The sequence below is a fragment of the Talpa occidentalis genome, unplaced genomic scaffold (assembly GCF_014898055.3).
Source record: "Talpa occidentalis isolate TD23 unplaced genomic scaffold, MPIMG_talOcc4v2.1 talOcc4.8, whole genome shotgun sequence".
In the NCBI taxonomy this organism is placed as follows: domain Eukaryota; kingdom Metazoa; phylum Chordata; class Mammalia; order Eulipotyphla; family Talpidae; genus Talpa; species Talpa occidentalis.
In genome coordinates this window covers 81,731,498-81,752,213 of record NW_023605194.1, presented here as the reverse complement: position 1 = coordinate 81,752,213, position 20,716 = coordinate 81,731,498, and the positions used below count along the sequence as shown (strand labels likewise).

At 31.9% G+C, this 20,716-nt stretch overlaps 1 long non-coding RNA gene across 7 annotated transcripts in view; it reads left to right on the top strand.

Moving 5' to 3' along the window:
- Window positions 1–20,716, top strand: part of LOC119234138 (uncharacterized) — a 326,611-nt gene that overhangs the window by 75,541 nt on the left and 230,354 nt on the right. For all 7 annotated transcript variants that reach the window (XR_008549921.1, XR_008549917.1, XR_008549918.1 and 4 more), the window contains one exon: window positions 1,387–1,442. This is a non-coding gene — a long non-coding RNA (uncharacterized LOC119234138). The remainder of the gene's footprint in view (window positions 1–1,386; window positions 1,443–20,716) is intronic.

Here is a 20,716-nt window from a genome sequence, read left to right as displayed (position 1 = left end):
CATATACATTTTATAACATTGAGATCACCAAGTAGAACTATGTCTCAAATTTTGGATTTTTTATTTGTTTTTCTTCTAAAATGTAGTTTTACTGTATAAAAATTTGGGGGAGGGCCTCCCCTGGTGGCGCAGCGATTGAGTGCTGGGCTGCAAAGCGGCCTGCAGGCTCTGCAGCGCTGGTTTGGTCCCTGGCTGCCTGCGAGGCTCCCACATGGCGCGACAGACCTCTCCTGCTGTGCCCATTGCTCCCCTCAGCAGTGTATTTCATCAGTCTGCCTGTTCTGTTCCCTGATCTGGCTCTGGTGAATTCTCTCACCCCCTGCTTCTGATTGTACCCAGTGCTTGTATAAATAAATAAATAAATCTTAAAAAAAAAAAAAAAAAGAATGACTTTAAAAAAAAATTGTGGGGGAAAGAAGGTTTGTTTTTAAGTCTGATATATTCAATAAAAATTAGGTCATCAAGGATTGAAACAGCCAGAAGAATAAAATAACTTAAAATAGAAATATTACAGAATTTAGTCTTAAATTTGCTCAATAGGAGATATTTACAGATAGTGTATTATAGGTAAATTAACAGAAAATGTCTTCAGTGTTGTAGACTCTATTATATAGTAAGGGAAATATACCAGAATCAGTTAAATGCATATTTTTTTTAACCGATCTACTTACATAAAATTGTTTGGTTTGTCACATAGAGATAGTTTCTCTGTATATTATACTGGAGGGTTTATTTGACCATGGTGTGTAGGATGCAGTTTGTAGCTTTATATATGGTGACCAAGAAGAGCATAAAAGAGAAAATAACGTTTTCTCAACGGCTTCCAGGAAACACCAAATCGATTACTGTTCTTTAAAAAACTTACCTGGAAGCCTTCTAACCATTCTTCACGTGTCCCAGTTGTATCCCTATAATTTGTCATTACACTACAGCTTAATGGGATTCAACACTTTAACACCACTGCTACCAAAATGTGAAATCTTGGTATACTGAATATTTTAAACTTACCTATTTTAGGAAAACAGCAGAATCTGGAAGATTACTTTGATCTTTCCTTCCCAGCCTTCTCCCATCAAACAGGTTATAAAACCCTTATGTGAAAAAAATGATCTCTTTATACCCAGGGGAAAGGAACATCCTCTCTCCAAAAGCAAAGCAACCTGAGAATCCTGAGTAGGCTGACTGTCACCCATTTCACGCTAACCTCACACTCTCTCACCTAGCCTATTTTCTGTGACTGCCCACTCTTCATAAAACCTAGCATAAGTATACTCAGCTCTGATTCTTTTACTATTTGACCTTATGAAGAATCCCAGGTAACATAAAATTTACAGTAAATTTCCATGGTTTTCTATGTTAACTTGTCTTTCTTTGTTTTATTTTCAGATTTAGTCAAGGACCTTAAGAAGATGAGGGAATTTTTTCTTCTCTACTGGTCCACGGTAGGAGTTTCTGTTCTAATATTTTATAAGCATGATGTGATATGCTTGAATGAGGCTAACAAATGATGACTAACTTCATAAATCTAATTTCATATCTTAAAATATGAAGCTTTGCATAGACTACAGTAATCTGTTTTCATCAGGGTATGTTTATATCCTGATGATCTGATTGAGGTTAGTGGCATTATTTTGAGGGAGAGATGATCTCTGACTATATTGTGGTTTTAATAAAAGTTTTCTATTTCTTTTAACATTTTTTTCCAATAAAATTGCCAATTTCAAATAGATTTTCAATTCTGTTGGTCTAAAGTTATATAATGTATTTTGGTCTAAAAGTACTCATAATTTATTTTCTTAATAAATTTGATAATAGCTACAATGAGGCACTCATTTTTTAAATTTCAGAAGCTATTTGTATATCCTTTTCCCTTAAGTTGTTTGTCAAAGTTGGCCTATTTTATTTTTGTTTTCAAAAATCAGTTTTTAGTGCTGCTAAAAATTATTTCCCTTTTTGTTTGGTTTTTAATTTTGTGTTATTAGTATATTATACCCTCTCTATTTTTATCTTTTTAGTGGATGCTTAGTACATACTTTTCATATTTTTGTGTAATAGGTTATGAATTTCTGAGGCCATAAATTACCCAATGACTAATAGATTGTCAAAGTCAATAACTTTTGATATATAATCTTAATTTTTACTACCTTTTTAAATAAAATATGAATATGACATTCTACTTTACATTATTTGAATATATTTTACTTTCAATTTGTTTTATTTTATTATATTAATAATGCTAGAGTTGAAAACATATAGGCTAAAATTTATTTTCTGTCAATTCATTTCCAAATTTTCTGTTGGTATTTGTGATTTATGATTATAAAAATGTATTGTATTTTATATGAAATTTATTCCTGCACAGTGTTTCTATTTACACTTGATGCAGAAAATTAGTAATTTTAGCATTTTCATAGTATAAGTGCAAAATATAATTATCACATTGAATAGATATTTGTGTCTCAGCAATTGTCTCTATAAATAACTGAAGCACTTTTGTTAATTGAAATTATTTCACAATATTCTAAAGACTCCCCAAATCTCTGTTCTAGAGTGAATAATTTTTAATTATTTCTTCTACACTCTCTATTTGCAATTACTTAACTTTAACTCATGTATGTATATAACTGTCATCAAGCTTGTCTTTCCTTTGCAGTGTTTTAATGTTTATGCATGGGCTGTGTTCTAGGACTTAATTTTGGTTAATATAAATAGAGCTGAAATCAGCTGGGAAAGGGAAAAAGCAATTTTCAAACTAAGGATATTTGCAAAAATGTATCCTTGTCACAAATCCATACACATTTTAAAAATAATTTCTTGAAAAAAGGGTTAAAGTGATTTACATAAATCATGTATATAAAAATTTACAACACTTCCTCTGTTTTACATTTTAAGAAAATGCTAATTTGTCTTTTCACTATTTTCTTTCTAACTCATTCAGATATAGCAAAAGAAAACTATGCTATCAAAAGCAATATTAATATGTGTTTGAAGAACATATGCTATTAGTTCAAAAACGCAGAGTTGTAATTAAAATTTTTGAACAAATCTTGTCAAAACTTATGAAGATACTTGAATAAATATGCTGATTCTTTTATATTAGGTGAAATTGTTTTTATAATTTGCATTCCTCATTTACCCTAAATCTAAAATGTAGCCCATACTTTTCCTAGAAGTTGTAAACTCTTATTATCAGCACTGTTTGAGCTGTAAATGTGCTTCCTAGTAAAGATCTATTGCCTGCTTGTGGTGGATCTCTTTCTGCTTGATTGATTTCTAGGAATACATGAAGGCAAACTATGTAATAGGTTGTAGAGTAGCATTCCCTTTGACCTCAAATTGGTGAAAAAGCCTTAAAGTGAGCAAAGAGAATTCTATAATACTATTTTCAAAAGAAAGTTACAACTTCTAGTCACACTTATTTTAGGGCTTATAAATAAGTGACATAGAGTTTACTTGATTGTTACTGAGTCTTGATCAAACATTATTGATGTTTTCTCCATATCTTCTCTGTTCATTTGAGTTTAAATCCATAACAGTACAGTAGGCAGCATCTGACAGATTTCCATCTAATGGTTGCCCCTTGCCTCTTCATGCTTGCATGCTTTGCCTGTAACCGCATAGTTTGTTGGCTTATAAGTAGATTATAAGTAATTCTGAGCTGTTGAATGGATACTTTCCTGGTAATTTTCAACTAATACAGAAATAGAATGGAATTTTCAATGGAAACTCCAGTCTCAACATTTACATTGAGACTGAGCACTAGTTGTTCCCAGTGATAAAACTCAATAACATCCCTGTTTAATGTGTTTTGTTTGTTTTTTTTCCTCTCTCTTCCCTCTATTTTGGTCTTCCTGTCTTTTGTGCTTTAGGGTTAGTGTTCAATTATACTACCAAGAAATCCTTCTCTCATAATCTGTGTTTGAGAGAAAACCCAGTTAAGACTGCCCTTTCTGATATACAGGTATACACTGATATATACATATACATACACTGATATACAGGTAGAACATTGGAAGGATAGAGGGGGGAATTATGGGAACTGTGAATCAGAATGTGAGAGAAAGCTGTCATTAATCCTTCCTCATTTAATTGAGTGAAATGCATCTTTTAATTTTCAAACCAAAAGATGGCAACTCCAAGAAAATCCCTGGTAAGTGTTTAGCATATCTGAAGGCAAGAGAAACCAGTATTTTATTACTGTGTTAACAACTGTGTATGAAGAACATAATTAAACCAATCTTGATTTATGTTTTTGCTATGGGAAAATGGGCATCAAAGAATGTAAGTATGCTTGAGTCTCCTTGTTCTTATCAGACTGTTTGTCTTGTGCATTTCTACAAGATATTTTAAACTGTATTCACAGAGTGAGAGTTATTAAGTTTGAAGAATAAAAGAGGGTAGTTTTCCTTATCAGTGAGCTCATTTGTATGTTAGAAGAATTTATGTAAATTACCATAGAAAGACTAAGACTTAAATTTCTATAATGCAGAGGACTTTGACAAACAGTTGGTGTAAATTAAGAAATTAGGGATACTCGTAGAGGACAGAATCTATGAGTGATTGCATAGCATATAAGAATGCATGGTATAGTCTAATATAAGAGTTTAATAAATGGCTCTTTGCCAAATCCATTTTTTTAGGAGGAATGGAAAGTACTAAACAAGGTTGGAAAATGATATGACATAAAGCTTAAAATGGTTTGATTGGACATTAAAACAACCTGCACTGTGTGACATATCACACCCAAAAGCTGTGATATATCATGAAGTATTGATAAAGGACATTAGACAGAGCTTGATTAAAATTAGCATTTGACAAAAAATGAAAAATTCTCATAATCACTTAGTATTAGGGAAATACAAATCAAAATTATAAAGTGAAAGCACCTTACACTTGGCAGAATTACCCATATCAAAAAAGAACAGATGTAATAACTGCTGGAAAGGGTGTGGATAAAAATGAACCCTCGTAACTATTGGAGGGAATGTCTGGTCCATCCCACTTGTAAAACTATTTCAAAAACATTGAAAATAGATGTGCTATGTGATCCAGCAATTCCATTACTAGATATATACCCAAAGAATACAAAAACACTAATTCAAAAGAATATATGTTCATTGCAGCACTATTTATAAACAAGTTATAGAAACAATCTAAGTATCCAAAGACAGATGAGTAGAGTAAGAATATGTGATATATACATATAGTTGCATACTCTTCAGCTATAAGAAGGGTGATTGTATCATTTATGGCAAGTTGGATGAAAGTGGAGGGATTATGCTAAGCCAAATAAGTCAGAAGGAGGACACATGCTTGATTTCACTTATATGTGGAATGTAAAGAAAGAAAAATTATTAAAATTTATGAACATATAAAAATTATAAAAGAAGAAAGAAAACAAAGCAACAGGCAAACTTAAAACAAACAACACCTAGAAATCTGTAGAATTGACATTATCAGATGAGTAAGATGAAATGTTAGGTATTTAAGTGATAGGGAGCCCAGTGGACTATGATGAAGGATTAAGGCTGCTTTGGTCGTAGGTGTGGTATGATAACATATATGAAATGTTACAATAGCTAAGCTTTGGAAACAACCCAAATGCCCAAAAATAGATGACGGGATCAAGAAGATGTGGTACATATACACCAGGGACTATTACTCAGCATTCAAAAAAGATAAACACATGCAATTTGCAACAACATGGATGGAGCTGGAAGGGATCATGCTAGCGAAATAAGCCAGAAAGAAAAAGAAAAATACCAGATGATCTCACTCATAGCAGGAATCTAGAAAACTTAAATAAGGGACCAGGAAAAAGAATAACTATAAGAAAGAAATATCAAAATCAACAAACAACTATAAGCCAGAGACACTCTATGGGGGGTGGGGGGCGGGGAAAGGAGGGCTTGGGGTCAAAATAAGGGGGTTGTAATTGTAAGGGAAATATAAAAATAAAATTTAAATAATAAAAAAAGAAATAATAAAAAAAGAAAAGTTGTCAGCCTATACCCCTAAAAAACAGAGTTTGGCAAACCAATGTTATCTCAATAAAAATAAAATTCAAAAATTAATTAAAACTCTGAATATAAAAATAATGCTATTTAATGTTTGTATTCCATGAAGTTTATACTTTTCATTAATGGCAATGTGTATATCTATGTAAAAACACACATATACCAATTTTATATATTTATATGTGTGTTTGCCTATGCATGCACAAATGCATAAATATATGTACATGTAACTATTGATATAATGGAAATAACATATTGGAAAGATGAAAGTATTAAAAATTTGAGAGGTTGTATGGCATTTTTTTCAACAAAATGTAATTGAGCACATCCTAATTGTCTGGAATTGTGCTATGAGTTAGACATTAATTAGTAGCATTTAAAAGATTTAAAAGAAGACCCTTTGTTCCTAGGATGGGTAATAGGATTAATGGGAAGGACAGATCTAAAAGATCAGAAGATAATAGACATTCAAAAACCAATTTGGGTGAGAGTAGTGTACAATGTATTAATATAACAGGAATCATTCCAAGCATGGGGGAAAACAAGACTCCTGGATTCAGCTTGTTGTGTTAGAATAATTTAAGTAAGCCCAATGAGACTAGAATGGAAGGGACAAACACATTAGGGTTCATGTCATAGATGGAATGAAAGATACAAAAAAAGGCTTGATAATGTAGGACTTTATATATTATGGTATGAAGCTTAGTTTATATTCTCAGTAAAAGTGAAAATCACTGAGGAGTTCATAAAGGTATCCGACATATTATAATTTATATTTTATGAAAATCTCTCTGACCTTAGCAGAAATTCATTGGAAGTTACCCTGAAAGAAAGGTAGAAGAGAATTTGGGATATCATGATAAATTGTGTTTAAACTATTGATCATCTGATTTAGGATAATCCCAATGGATATACTTAAAAACAATAGCATTTGAAATATAAATTGAACATATTATTGACTGACTTTAATCATAGATTGGGGTAACTAGAAAATAAAAGGAGGTTGCAATGCCTTCTGGAATACAGGCTTAAATGGATTGCATCGCTTGTGCTGCAGAAGACATGTAGCAAAGGTCAGGTATGGAGCCAAGAAAATCATCCTGCTACTCATTTTAACTCTAAATGAGTTTTTACTTTTTTCCTTTGAAGTAGATTTTATTATTGAAGTAGATTTTGAATTGTTTTTAAAAATCTCGCCTGATTTTTTTTGGTAAGATTCTCTATTCTGAGTCCTTTGCATAAATCTAAGGAGGTTCTATTTGCCTTGTCTAGTTATAACAAGTCAGGCTAGGCAGGATCTATTCTTAATATTTACAGCTCAACATTGTGGGATGATTTTTGAGAGCCAGAAGCCCTAAGTTCTACTGTGTGAACTTAGGTAAGCTAGTCAATCATTCTGAATCTATTTCTATCTAAAATGATAGATTGAAATAAAGATACCTTTAGTATAAAAAAAAAATCCTCTATTCTGAGTAATGGTTCTCAATTTTTTTCACTCTAAAACACCAGTGTCATTAATTGTAGATGAATATAATAATGATTGTTGGCTATAAAAGAATGATAGGATGGAAGTTAAAGATAATTTTTAGATCTAATGAAGTTCTAGAGAGATTATGTAACAACAAATGGCTTCTATAAAGGAAAGAATGGAAGCATCTAGAACCATGGAGGGAAGAGGCTGCACCCAGTTAATGTAGATTTTAAAAGACATGTGTTGACAGCATAGAAAATGAGCTGTATAAGCAAGAGAATGTGCAAGAAGATAACACAGATAAAGAGCAGTTTGATAGAAGTAATTTTTGAGGTGACAAATTTTGTTTTGCTTTCCTTTGTTTGTTCCTTTTAACTGTCTTTTGACCTTCAAGATAAGTAAGAAGTTTAAATGGTTATTGTTTTTAGGAAAATTACATAATGTAAAGAAATGAAAAAAATTATAATTATTTAGTTTGCATGTTGCTGACCCCTTACATGAAGGAGAAAATAAGCTATGCCCCCCCAAACGTAAACTTTTTAATTAAAAATAAACAAAGAAACTTCTATGTATTGATAAGCAGCAGTGTCTGCTATAAATATAATTTTAATTAAAATGCATTCAAGCATTAATAGAAAAAACAAATTATGTCTATAAATTAGATAAGAGCCCATATCAATAACTAGAAGGAATTTGTATAAATATCAAGCTAGCATTGATTCTAGATCTTTAATATATGCTTAACCTATGTACAACTATTAAGAAATGAAATTTTGAATTCTTTCCCATTTTATACTGAGATACCTAACAATTTAGAAAGTTAATTATAAAGATCTAAAATACTTAGGGTTTAGAGTCTGGTCTGTGTGCCTGATAAACTCTTATAACTCACAGCAACTGATATATAATGGAAAGAGTGAGGAAAGAGCTTATATAACTTTAAATTTAAAAGATAAAAACAGAAAGCAATACATAAAATAATTCATGAGACTAAAAAAAATAAAATGAATGCCCACTTGTTCTGTGCTATATCAATTAGGATTATGATTAAAAAACAAACAACTATTGGGTTTTTAATGACATTCCAAAGGAATGTTACATTATATTTACTACATGTATTTGTAGGAAATACATAGTAAATATGTACGTACATATATATAGAGAGAGCAAAGATTAGTCTATATACATGTAGACTATATACATATATACTATATAGACTATATGCATATAGACATACGTATAGTCTATATACATATAGACATTAGTCTATATACATATATTGCAATAGTAAAGATAATCTGTATGAGAAAATTAACACATATACTTGTGTTATTAGGTATGTGGATAACACCACTATTAGAGTGGGCAATGTATAAAGGCTTCATGTGAGACTATAATCCATTTAATTTTAATTATTTTATATTTGACCGTGTAATTATCCTAGAATTATTCCTGAAAACATTTCATTACAGTAGTTTACTTTATTAATTGCAATACAAAACAAATATGATTCACTTGAAGGAGTAATTTAGTTTGTGATTTACAATATTTCACAAAGAAACAAAGGATAAGGTGTATAGGTAGACCTCTTGAAGGATGGGCGTAAGGTACTACTGCAAATCTGAAACTTCACCTTAGTGGAAGATCTCCATAGGATGATGCCTCTGGAAAAGCAACCATCTCTTGCATATCCTTTATGTCATTCAGATCTCAGAAGACTTAGTGTGGTAACATTACCATCTTTTTTTCCTCTGGATTAGTGGAAGAAAAGTTACTTTGAATTATAGTCTCACCAAGGCTGTTTATAGTAGAGTGGAGTGGTTTTCAAAGGAAGAAAAGTAGAGGAAAAATATAAAACTTTCTACTATATTTCATATATCATAGCATAGAATTCAATAAAATTAACTGTACAATGCTTTGAAAATATGGTACATTAATTTTAAATGCTTATAAGTTATCAACTATAGTAATTTAACACAAAGTGAATGGGATAATTTAAAAGTATTTTTGATTCCAATTCTCCATGTATAATTTCAGTCAGAAAAATTTACATTTTTACCTCACTATCATAAATATCTTTAATGGAATCTACTCTGCAAAATTTCTATATTATAATAGCTTTTCATATAGCTGTATATTTTAAAGTTAGAGATTCTCATTCCAAACTCTGCCATGATTTGAAGTTTTCTCTATCATATGTAACCTGCTTTGCTACTAACAGCATTTTTAGAAAGAGTAAATATGTTGAAAATACATCTGTCCATAGATTTCTTTGAGAAAAGACTTTTAAGATGTCAATTTCTTCACCATGTAGAAGATGAATGATGTATGTCACTGGTTGTTTCTCTGATTATTTCCCACAATAACATCATATTCAGAATGTTTACATTAATTCACAGGTAGATTTCATTACATGATGTAAAATCCTTCAGAGAAAATTTATGTTTGTTCCTATGAAAATAAAAGTCAAACAAACTACTATCAAGTTAAAATATCCTGATTTCATTTCATGATAAGAATAAGTCTTTCAAGTTGTGATCATGAGATATTTGTTATAAATTATTCTTCTCTAAAATGTATTTGAGTATGTATTTATTATTCAAATACATTTTTATTTTAGCATAATTATTAAAAATTTTATTTTTCATATCAAATTATGCTAAAAATTTGCCCAAATTGCATTTATTTGAAAATTTAGTTTTGTGGAATAGAGGCAGCATTTTGGCAACTGAGTTTTTTATACAATCAATCTATAAAGTTTAAAATATGCTAAGAACTAGCTATTCTATTAAGTTTAAAGTAAAATGCTATGAACATGTAGAAATTCAGTTAAGTGGTAAGACATAGAACAGTGATGTAAAATATATATAAAGAGGATATTCATTACAACAACCACATGATATGGTAGGATAAACTGAACCAAAAAATAAACAATTATTTTGATTGAATTCAGAAACAAAAAAGATAATTTAATTATACCATTTTGTTCATTGAAAAATTCATAGTTCATCATGAGCAAGCCTATACATTATTTTATTTTCTTATTATTCATATCTGCTCCCTTCACACTCTCTTCTTCATCAACAGATGTTTATTTTGAAATATATATTTTTTTAAATTTTTGAGTGTTGATTTTGTAACTTGCCACTTTGCTGAACTGGTTTATTGTTTTAATTAGTCTCTTTTCCCTTGGATTCTTTAGGATGCTCTCTGTATATGTTACCATGTTGTCTGCAGATAATTATAGCTTTAATTCTTCTTTCCCAACTTGAATTCTTTTATATCCTTCCCTTGCCTAATGTTGTAGCTAGTACTTCCAATACTATGTTGATTAACAGTAATGAGAGTCGACATCCTTGTCTTTCATCAGATATAAGTGAACAGGCTTTCAGTTTTTCACAATTGAGAATAATGTTAGCTGTGGTTTTATCATATATTGTTTTTAGTATTTAAGATTCTTTCCACTTATCCCAAGTTTTTTTTTTAAGGTTTGCATCATAAATGAATGTTGAATCTTGTCAAAAGATTTCTTTGTTTCTATTGATATGATCAGAAGAGCTAAATAGGCACTTCTCCAAAGACATACAAATGGCCAACAAGCACATGATAAAATGTTCATCATCAGTTATTATCAAATACAAATCAAAACCACAATGTGATGTCATCTCATACCTATGAGAATAACCCATATCAGAGAGACCAGAGATAACAAGTACTGGCAAGGGTATAGAGAAAAAGGAACTCTCTTACACTGTTGGTGAGAATGTAGACTGACCCTATGAAAGTAGTATGGAGGTTTCTCAAAAGAATAAAAATGGATCTACAGAATAATCCAGCAATTCCAGCTTCTAGGTATCTATCCAAAGAACACAAAAACACTAATTTGAAAGAAAACAGACACGTCCATGTTTATTGCAGTACTATTTACAATAGCCAAGGTATGAAAACAACCAAACTGCAAAAACAGATGAATGGATCAAGAAGATGTGGAATATATACACAATGGAATGCTAGTAAATGATCACAGAAGATAACCTTAGGGTATTTGCAGCAAAATAGATGGAGCTGGAAGGGATCATGCTAAGCAAATTAAGTTAGTGTAAAGAAATATTGGATGGTGGTGTCTCATATATATACAATGTAGAAAAACCAAAGGAAGGGTCAGAAAAGACAACTTTACAACCAACCCTTTAAACCTTACTTTAAAACAAGTCATCTAGAAGGGAAGAGGAAGGAGTAAGAACTGGGCGGTGAGAGAGCACAAAGTACAATGGAGGAAGACAATGGGTGATTAGGTGTGAGTATACTAAGGTGACTATACTAGAGGGGAAATACAAGCTTCTCAAACACTAACAAGGATGTAATCCAATGGTACTTCAATAAAAATAAATAATTTTTTCTGGGTATTTGCAAAGTATGTACTGTTCTTGAGAGTATTTTCATTTTTAATATGCATAAATAATACTGGATTTTGTGTTCCCTACATCTTCACTCATACGTAGCCAGAAACCCCTCTAATACACTATAATTTTTTACTTTATATGGAGCAGACACTAATTCATATCGGAATTACTCATGTGTGCCTTTTCAAGATTGAGTTTTGTGGGCATCCCTGGTGGCCAAGGGGTTAAGCACTGCACTATGAAGCAGTCCACAGCCTCTGCAGCATTAGTTCGATCCCTGGCCAGCCAGGGAGAAATTCACATGGTGAGGCAGACTTCTGTCTCACCAGCTGCTCCCCTTAGCAATGTCTTTCAGTCAGTCTGCCTATTTTGTTCCCCACTCTCTGGTGGATCCTCTCATCACCCGCATCTTTGTCCTGTACCCCAGCTCTTGTATGCATAAATAAATAAATCTTTTTTTTTAAAGATTTATTTATTTATTTGTACAAGCACTGGGTACAGTCAGAAGCGCGGGAGGGTGAGAGAATTCACCAGAGCCAGAGCGGGGAGCAGAGCAGAGCGGCAGGAGAGGTCTACGCGCCATCTGGGACCTTCGCCGGTGACCGGGGATAGAACCGGTGCTGCAGAGGCTGGGGGCAGCTTCGTAATCCAGGGATCAACCGCTGCGCTAACGGGGAGGCCCAGAAATAAATAAATCTTAAAAAAAAAAAAAAACCTTTAAAAAAAAGATTGAGAGATTGAGTTTTGTGATAAATGATTTTGAGAATAAGTTATTATTTTCCATGTCCAGCTTATTTTACATTTAAAGGAAATAAACATTTACGAAATTTAAGAATGTGTGCCCTGAAAGATTAGGTATGGTTAGGTATTTGTCCAAGACGAGCCAGAGGTTTTCTATGAAAGTAAAGGGAAAGGTTATATGAAAGTGGAAGCCATTTTATGCTCTAATAGTCCATTAAAGCAAGATATGAGAATTATAGATATGAGAATATAGAAATTTTGAAGATATTAAAATAAAAATGTTTAAGTGAAAGTATGGCCAAATAAGGTCAAATTAAATGCTGGTAGATTAATATATTTCAGTTTGTTACAACTATATCTAAAAGTTTTTCAGGAGTATGAATTTTAATTATTCATAATTTGGTTGGCTAGGGTTTGTTAAGGACCATTAAAATTGCATTATGCATAACTTGCTCGTAAAATTGCCATGTTTTTCATAGTAGAATTAGCTTACTCAGACAATAATTACAAATTCACTAATTTAATTTTCTTTTAAAATTTTAAAACTTTTATAATAAATGAAGCTAAACAAGTCTGATAGTAATTATTCTGAAATAACTTGGCTTGTCTTTGGTGAAATTTTGAAAATAGACAATATCATCAGTATCATGCAAAGCAATATATTTCCCAAAACCAGTATTTCTTCAGAATTAGGTACACATTCTTTAAAAAATAGTTCATATTACAGGATTTTTTTAAAATTATGTAATTATCAGTATAATTTTTCTACATAGAATTTATATAATTGTTGGCTGCTTTATTAGCCTTTACTACTGGCTATTTTTGTATCATTTTATGTTTTATTAGTTTATTATCTAATTAGACATTTTCCTAGATTTATTATATCTTTCTTTTTCAACACCTTTTAATCATCTATGTTTCCTTATTATTATTTGTAATTTTTTATATAAACGAACTAGAATCTAAACGAATAGGTAAGTGTATTTTTGTGCAAGCATTATAAAACATTTCTTTAAGGAATGCAATCACCATCACTATACTGTGAATTCAAGTCCTAATATTCAAATAGCTTTGCAGCTCTTTTTTCTTTAGTGCCAATTTTTTTTTCTGTATTGTGTTATCATTTTTATAATTGTCTAAATTTATTTACTAGCTCTAACATTTTTTGGTAACTTTTTTTTGAAGTAACGTTGGTTTAGTTGTAAACTAAACTGTATATAATTTAGCGGAATTACACCTCTTCAGATGTGTGTTATCATACCACACATCACCAAAGTCCCTATAATTCTCCGCCTTAGAATAGACTCCTCCCCCTTTCTGAACAATCTTAAGAAATTTCTATATTTGAAATTATGAAATCTCAAAGAGATAATTTTATTTCTTCCTTCAAAAAAATCAGTTGTTTATATATACTAAAACAAACTATTTGCAAAGGAAAATAAGAAAACAATCTTACATATAATTGTAACAAAAATAATATAACTAGTAATAATCTCACCCAAGAAGGTGAAAAACTTGTATACTGAAAACTGTCATTTATAAAGAAATTTTAAGACACACATGGAAAAACAGTCCCTGTTCATATATCACATGGCTTAATATTGTTAAATGTTCATACTACCCAAAGTAATTTACAAATTCAATGCAATATTTACAATTAAAAATGAAAAGACAATTCTAAAATTCATATGGGACCACAAAAGACCTCAAAATAAAAGGCAATCATAAGAGAAAAGAAGGAATTCTGGAATATCACATTTAATGATTTTTAAATTATAATACAAAGTAACAGTAATGAAAACTTTTAAGACTTGTAGAGCAATGGAGCTGAATAAAGAACCCAGATATTTATCCATGCTTAACAGTCAAGAGGTTTTTAGAGGATGCACAGAATACACAAAGAAGAAAGTACAGTCTCTTCAACAAATGATTTTGTAAAAACTGGATATCTACATGCAGATAAATGAAACTGACTTTGAAGTATAGCATATTGATATAATTCTGAAAAAGAAAAAAATGACAAAATAAAATCATACTACAAGAGAGAGAGGAAAATGGCTTAAAAACAACAGTGAAGAGTAATTGGAGCCCAGATTGTGATCAGAAGCAACAGTGAGAGAGATGTTGGGGGATGAAATGATTCCCTGCTTCAGAGACCGATAGCAAAAAGAAAAAAAAAATTGAAGTTGCAAAATAATGTTGCTATTGAAGTATCCAGGATTTCAGGAAAAAAAGTAAAATGATCATTGAGGTGGAAGAGGGGATGTGATAGTTATTCTTCATAAGTCTTATCTCCATGAAGTTGAGATAATATTTAAATGTCACTAATAGCAAAAGCATTTGTAGAAATTTTCTGGCAGTTGCTCCATTATATATTCCAATATACATGGGTGTCCCTCTTAGTATTACAAGTTTATATCTAGGTGTCTGTATCTTTCTGTCTTTCTGTCTCTTTCTCTTTATCTAGTATATTGTCCTACTATGTAAATATATTACTGGGTTTCTTTGTCAAAAATAGATAATAGATAGATGACACATAGACATATGTATCATCTATATATACATATATACAAAATAACGTCATGTTTGCTATAGTGCTTTTATAGCAATAATATACTTATTAATGTAATTATAATTATTGTTTTACCCATATGTTTATTTATTTTATATGGATATAGTTTATATTTTGGGGGGATTTAAGAGTAATATGTCTTATTGTGAGAAAAAAAACAGTGTGTTAATACCGATTGATTTGGTTACACAACCAATGTCACATATTTATGTATATTTTTTAAAATACAAAGATAAAAATTCTAAATTAAAAATGTTTTATTGAAACTAGTTTTATTTTAAAATATTCTCTTATAGGTAGCAACAAAACTTAATCCCCAACTCTTACTTTATTTTCAATAGCCAAAATGTAAACTTTATAATTAATTACAAATGTTTTTCCAACCATCTTAAGTTTAGATTTCTCTTTATCTATTTTTAGATATTTTAGTCACCAAAAATTCTTTTAGGCACCTGCCTACTGTTTTATTCTTTTAGCTATAGGCTAAATTACATCTTGTTAAAGATGACACATGTATATTTTTTATTTGGCAATGTTATGACAATTCAGTTTCAGAACAATGTAGTCCAAAAAAATCTATGTTGGGCCTCCCCTGGTGGCACAGCAGTTGAGCACTGGGCTGTGAGACTGCCTGCAGCCTCTGCAGTGCCGGTTCATTCCCTGGCTGCCGGCGAGGGTCCCACAAAAAAAAAAAAAAAATCTATGTCTTCTGTTGCCTCTTCTCTATGGATAAATAAATAAAAGTGTGGAGCAATGCAATCTGTTAGGCATTTTTGTGACGTGTGTACATGTGTGTACATGTGCATGTGCATATTAATATGGAGGGCAAGTTAAGAGATAATATGGTCAATTATTAATTTTAGTTATTAAAAATAATCACAAAAACTATAACTGATTATGAATATTGATATTTATGTATAACAAGCCAGTCAATATATTACCAGCAGAAATGATGTTCACGCGAGGGAGAGTATTTTTCAGTGAATAAACATATAGCAAATGCCACTTAAGTCAACAAATTATTGGTAGCTTACAATAGTTTAAAAGGTTAAACATATATTTTAAAGCTTTAGTTGTTGTTAACATGGCTTAGTTGTGTAAACTTGAACGCACCAGTTTCTGATTTATCTGAAGCATTATTTCTACTCTACTCATGAAGACATGCACTGCCAAGGCCCAGATTCCATTATGGTGATTTACCATTGACTATGAAAATATTTGAAATCAATGGAAGTACCACATTTTGCTTCTCTTTTTCTACAAATATGACACCACCAAATTGTATTTTATAATCCATGTAAGCATATATTTTCATTAACCATGGAAAATGAAAAACATTAGAGATTTTTCTTCAAACTGTGACATTATTGCTTATCTTTATTGATATCACAATTCTGATTATTTTGAATAATAATAATATATTTAAAAGTCTAATTTTAGACCAGAAGTATCCTGAATTATATCAATCAATATGCTTTATTATTTTATTTTTTTCTATACCTCCACTTTAAAACATTTTTATCTTTTTTGGTATGCTTAGCAAACCAGTCCATCACTTTATGCTTAAAGTAGTTGTAACTATCAATTATATTTACATTTGCATTAGAATTTTGGGGTTGTATTGATGCAAACTAGAATTTTTTTTAAGATTTATTTATTTGTTTGTTTGTTTGTTTATTTATTTATTTATTTATACAAGCACTGGGTACAGTCAGAAGTGTGAGAGGGTGAGAGAATTCACCAGAGCCAGAGAGGGGAACAGAACAGGCAGAGGGACAAAATACACTGCTGAGGGGAGCAGTGGGCGCAGCAGGAGAGGTCTGCGTGCCATGCAGGACCCTTGCTGGCGGCTGGGGAGCAGGCAACTTCGCAGCCCAGTGCTTAACCCTGTGCCACCAGCGGAGGCCCTATGCAAACCAGAATTTAAAGCTCAAAACTATAAAATGTATACTGTCAATAATCACTAGTTCTAAATGTTATGTGGGTTTATTGAAAACACACATTGATAGAGTCTAGTTACATATCATTAGGAATATAAGCAGGGGTTGACATTCAATCAAGAGGGTGCTTTTCTATTTTTGTAAAAGATTTATTTTTATTTATTTATGCATACGAGAACTGGATATAGGCCAGAGGTGCGAAGGATGAGAGAATTCACCAGAGACAGAGTGGGGAGCAGAACAGGCAGTTCTACTGAAATACACTACTAAGGGGAGCAGCCAGAAAGAGAGTAGGAGTCTGCTGTGCTTTGTGGGTCAGCTCCCTGGCTGGGGATCAAACTCAGGCCACAGACAGTGGCTGATGATAGCTTGATAGCACTGGGACTCTAACCCCTGCGACACCAGGGAGGCCCAAGATGGTTATTTTCTTTAAAAAAAAAAAAAAAAAACTCAGATTGTAAAAATCAATACCTGACACTAAACTCTTTTCTAAATTCACTCATTAATTTATTTTTAATTGAGGTGATAGGATACATCAGGTATTGACACCATAGTGCATCCACCTCCAGATAACTGATAGTCTATTGTGCTTCCTTCTCTCATTGTTCTTATGACTGCCCCTACATGCTTCAGTTCTAAACCCTGGAAATAAAATTGAGAGGAATACCTTGCAGCCATGATATAGTTAAAAATCTTAATAGTAATTTTGATCTCAAATGAACGTTCAGTTCCATCTCCTCCCTGGTGGCAGAGGGGTTAAAGTCTCAGTGCTATCAAACTGTTACCAGCCACTGCAATATGAGTTTAATTCCCCACCAGGGAACTTACCCAAATGGCACAGCAGATCTCTCCTGTCTCACCCACTGCTCCCTTCAGCAGTGTATTTCAGTACATCTGCCTGTTCTGTTTTCCAGTCTGTCTAAGGTGAATCCTCTTACCCCACCACACCTCTGGCCTACACCCCTATTCTGGATGCATAAATAAATGAAATAAATCTTTAAACTTAAATTACTTTTAAAACACATTATACATTATAGTCCTTAAAGAAAAATATCATAAAATAAAAGTTATGGAAATAAAAAATCCCAATAGCATGCTATAACAGGGGAAATGTTTGTTTAAAAACTCCCTGATGTTAAGTATTATTCTACTGTGAGTTTTATCATTTGAATTTGCAGCCACTTTCCTCTCTTATAGACATTTTCTATCAAAATTCTTTGTTATTCCAATATATTTGCTGAAATTTGTCTACTGAGTCAGTATTTCCTTTTCATTCCCCAAATGAAGATAAGCCGCTGCTCAATCCAGTGGGCTTATTTAAGCCCCATATTTACTAGGCCTTCTAAATTAGAGTGACTTTCATTTGTACCCAGTCAACTTTCCCTGGAAGCATCACTGTACTTTGCTATTATATAGAGTCTCTGATCTCTCATCTTAAATCCTAACAGTTTGCTTTCTGATGATATTTTTCTTTTTTTTCCCAGCTATTCTATTATCTTTTTTCCCTATAGCTATTCAATAAATATGTGAGAACCATTATTTCTTTGTATTCTATCTCGTTATTATTTCCCCCTTAGCTGCTCCTTTCCTCAAAGTTTTAACTTAAAGAAACCCTTCAAATTCTTTATTTCCTATAGAAAATATTGTCAGAATAATAAGTTACCACTAATTTAATTGCTCAAACTATGCAATTTTTGATCTCATCATTGTGATGTTCATAAGTTAAGAGGCTTCACAAGTTTTTCTGTTGTGAGTACCAGAAAGCAAGGATATTATCTGGAGATTTACTTCTGGACTCATTCAAGTTGTTGCATGAATTTAGTTCCATTTGGTTGTAAGACTCATCCCTACTTCCTTGCTAGCTTTTGACTGACATACATTCAGCTTCCACAGCCTACCTGCACCCTCTGGCTAAAGGTTGCCTCCTGTCATTGTCAAAGCCAGCATTCTCTCCAACCTCCCCATTTATCTCACTTCTCCTGCTTATTCTACTGCATATGTCTGACTTGTTACCTAGAGGCTGAAACCAAACTATTGTAATGTATAAAAAGAAATCATTGATATTTTGGGAAAACTAAAATGGAAAACAGATGGAGCAATACTAGGATTCCATCTTCACCTCTTTGATTGGGAAAAAAAAAGTAACAATATATTCTGATACCATGGCTATCAGAACAAATGGGCTCCCATTATTTGATAGAAGGCAAAAGGTTACAAACCATATAAAATGCATTTGGCAATAGCTTGAAAAAAGTATATATGCTTTAAGCCTTTATGCCAACAATCCCAATTATATGATCTTTTCAAATGTATATTGACAAAAAAATACAATACAACTTATTCCTTCAGAGAGGTATGTACAGACTCTCAACTTCAGTTTTATTTTTCCCTCATACAAAATATGCAGGATGAATGTAGTGGAAAATAAAATAACAATAAAACAGCAATGTAAAGAAGCAGGGACATATAACCCATATTCAGTCTATATGAGTCAGACATAGCTGGCAACTAATGACCCTTATGTTGGACTAACAAATATGAATTTTAACTATTATAAACTATTAAAAACTTGCTAAAAATTTTAGAGTTCAAAATGAACACAGTGGATGAAAAGAAGGGAAATTTCAGCAAGAAGAGATAGTTCTTTTCAAATAAGAACTAAAGACAATTCTAGAACTAAATAATGCAAAAGAGAATGAAAAATTGATTAAGGAAATTATTAAGGCTGAGAGAAATATATTCCTGGTGGAAACTCAGATGAGTTAAAAAGAAATAACAAACAAATTAAACAGTGATGGATATTTTGATACAAACATTATTATGTTTTTAATTTATTAAATAAGTATTGGTTTCCAGTGCAAACATAGCAACAATGAATTATGGAGTATATAAAATATTTAAAAAGAGAATATATGAAGACATGAGTGCAAAGAAAGGATTTCAAAAGAAGTAAAGGGAATTCTGTATTTTTGTTGATCTACAATGACAATTTGTATAATATTAATTCAAAACAAAACCATTTCAAAGCCTAGAGCATGCCTGGTCTGGGTCACTCATTCAACTTTGTTATTTTGAGAAAAACACAAGCCTTAAGAATGACACAGAGGGCTTCCCCAGTGGCACAGCGGTTGAGCGCTGGGCTGCAAAGCTGCCCGTCAGCCTCTACAGCTCTGATTCAATCCACAGGCGGCCTGCAAAGGTCCGACATGGCACGCAGACCTCTCCTGCCGTGCCCACTGCTCCCCTCAGCAGTGTGCTTCCTCGATCTGCCTGTTCTGCTCCCCACTCTAGCTCTGGTGAATTCTCTCACCCTCCCAAGCTTCTGACTATACCCAGTGCATGTATATATAAATAAATAAATCTTAAAAAAAAAAAAAAAAGGAAATTCTTAAAAAAAAAAAAAAGAATAACAGAGACTGTCAAAGTTCTGTGCATACAAGTTTCTTCAGTGTCAATTTCGTATATAGTACTTTATTTTGTCTTAATTTTAAACTATTGATACTCAAATAGTATAAAAAACTTTGTTCAGTGCATAACAGAGGTGAATCAAGATTAAATATTTGCTTTATGTT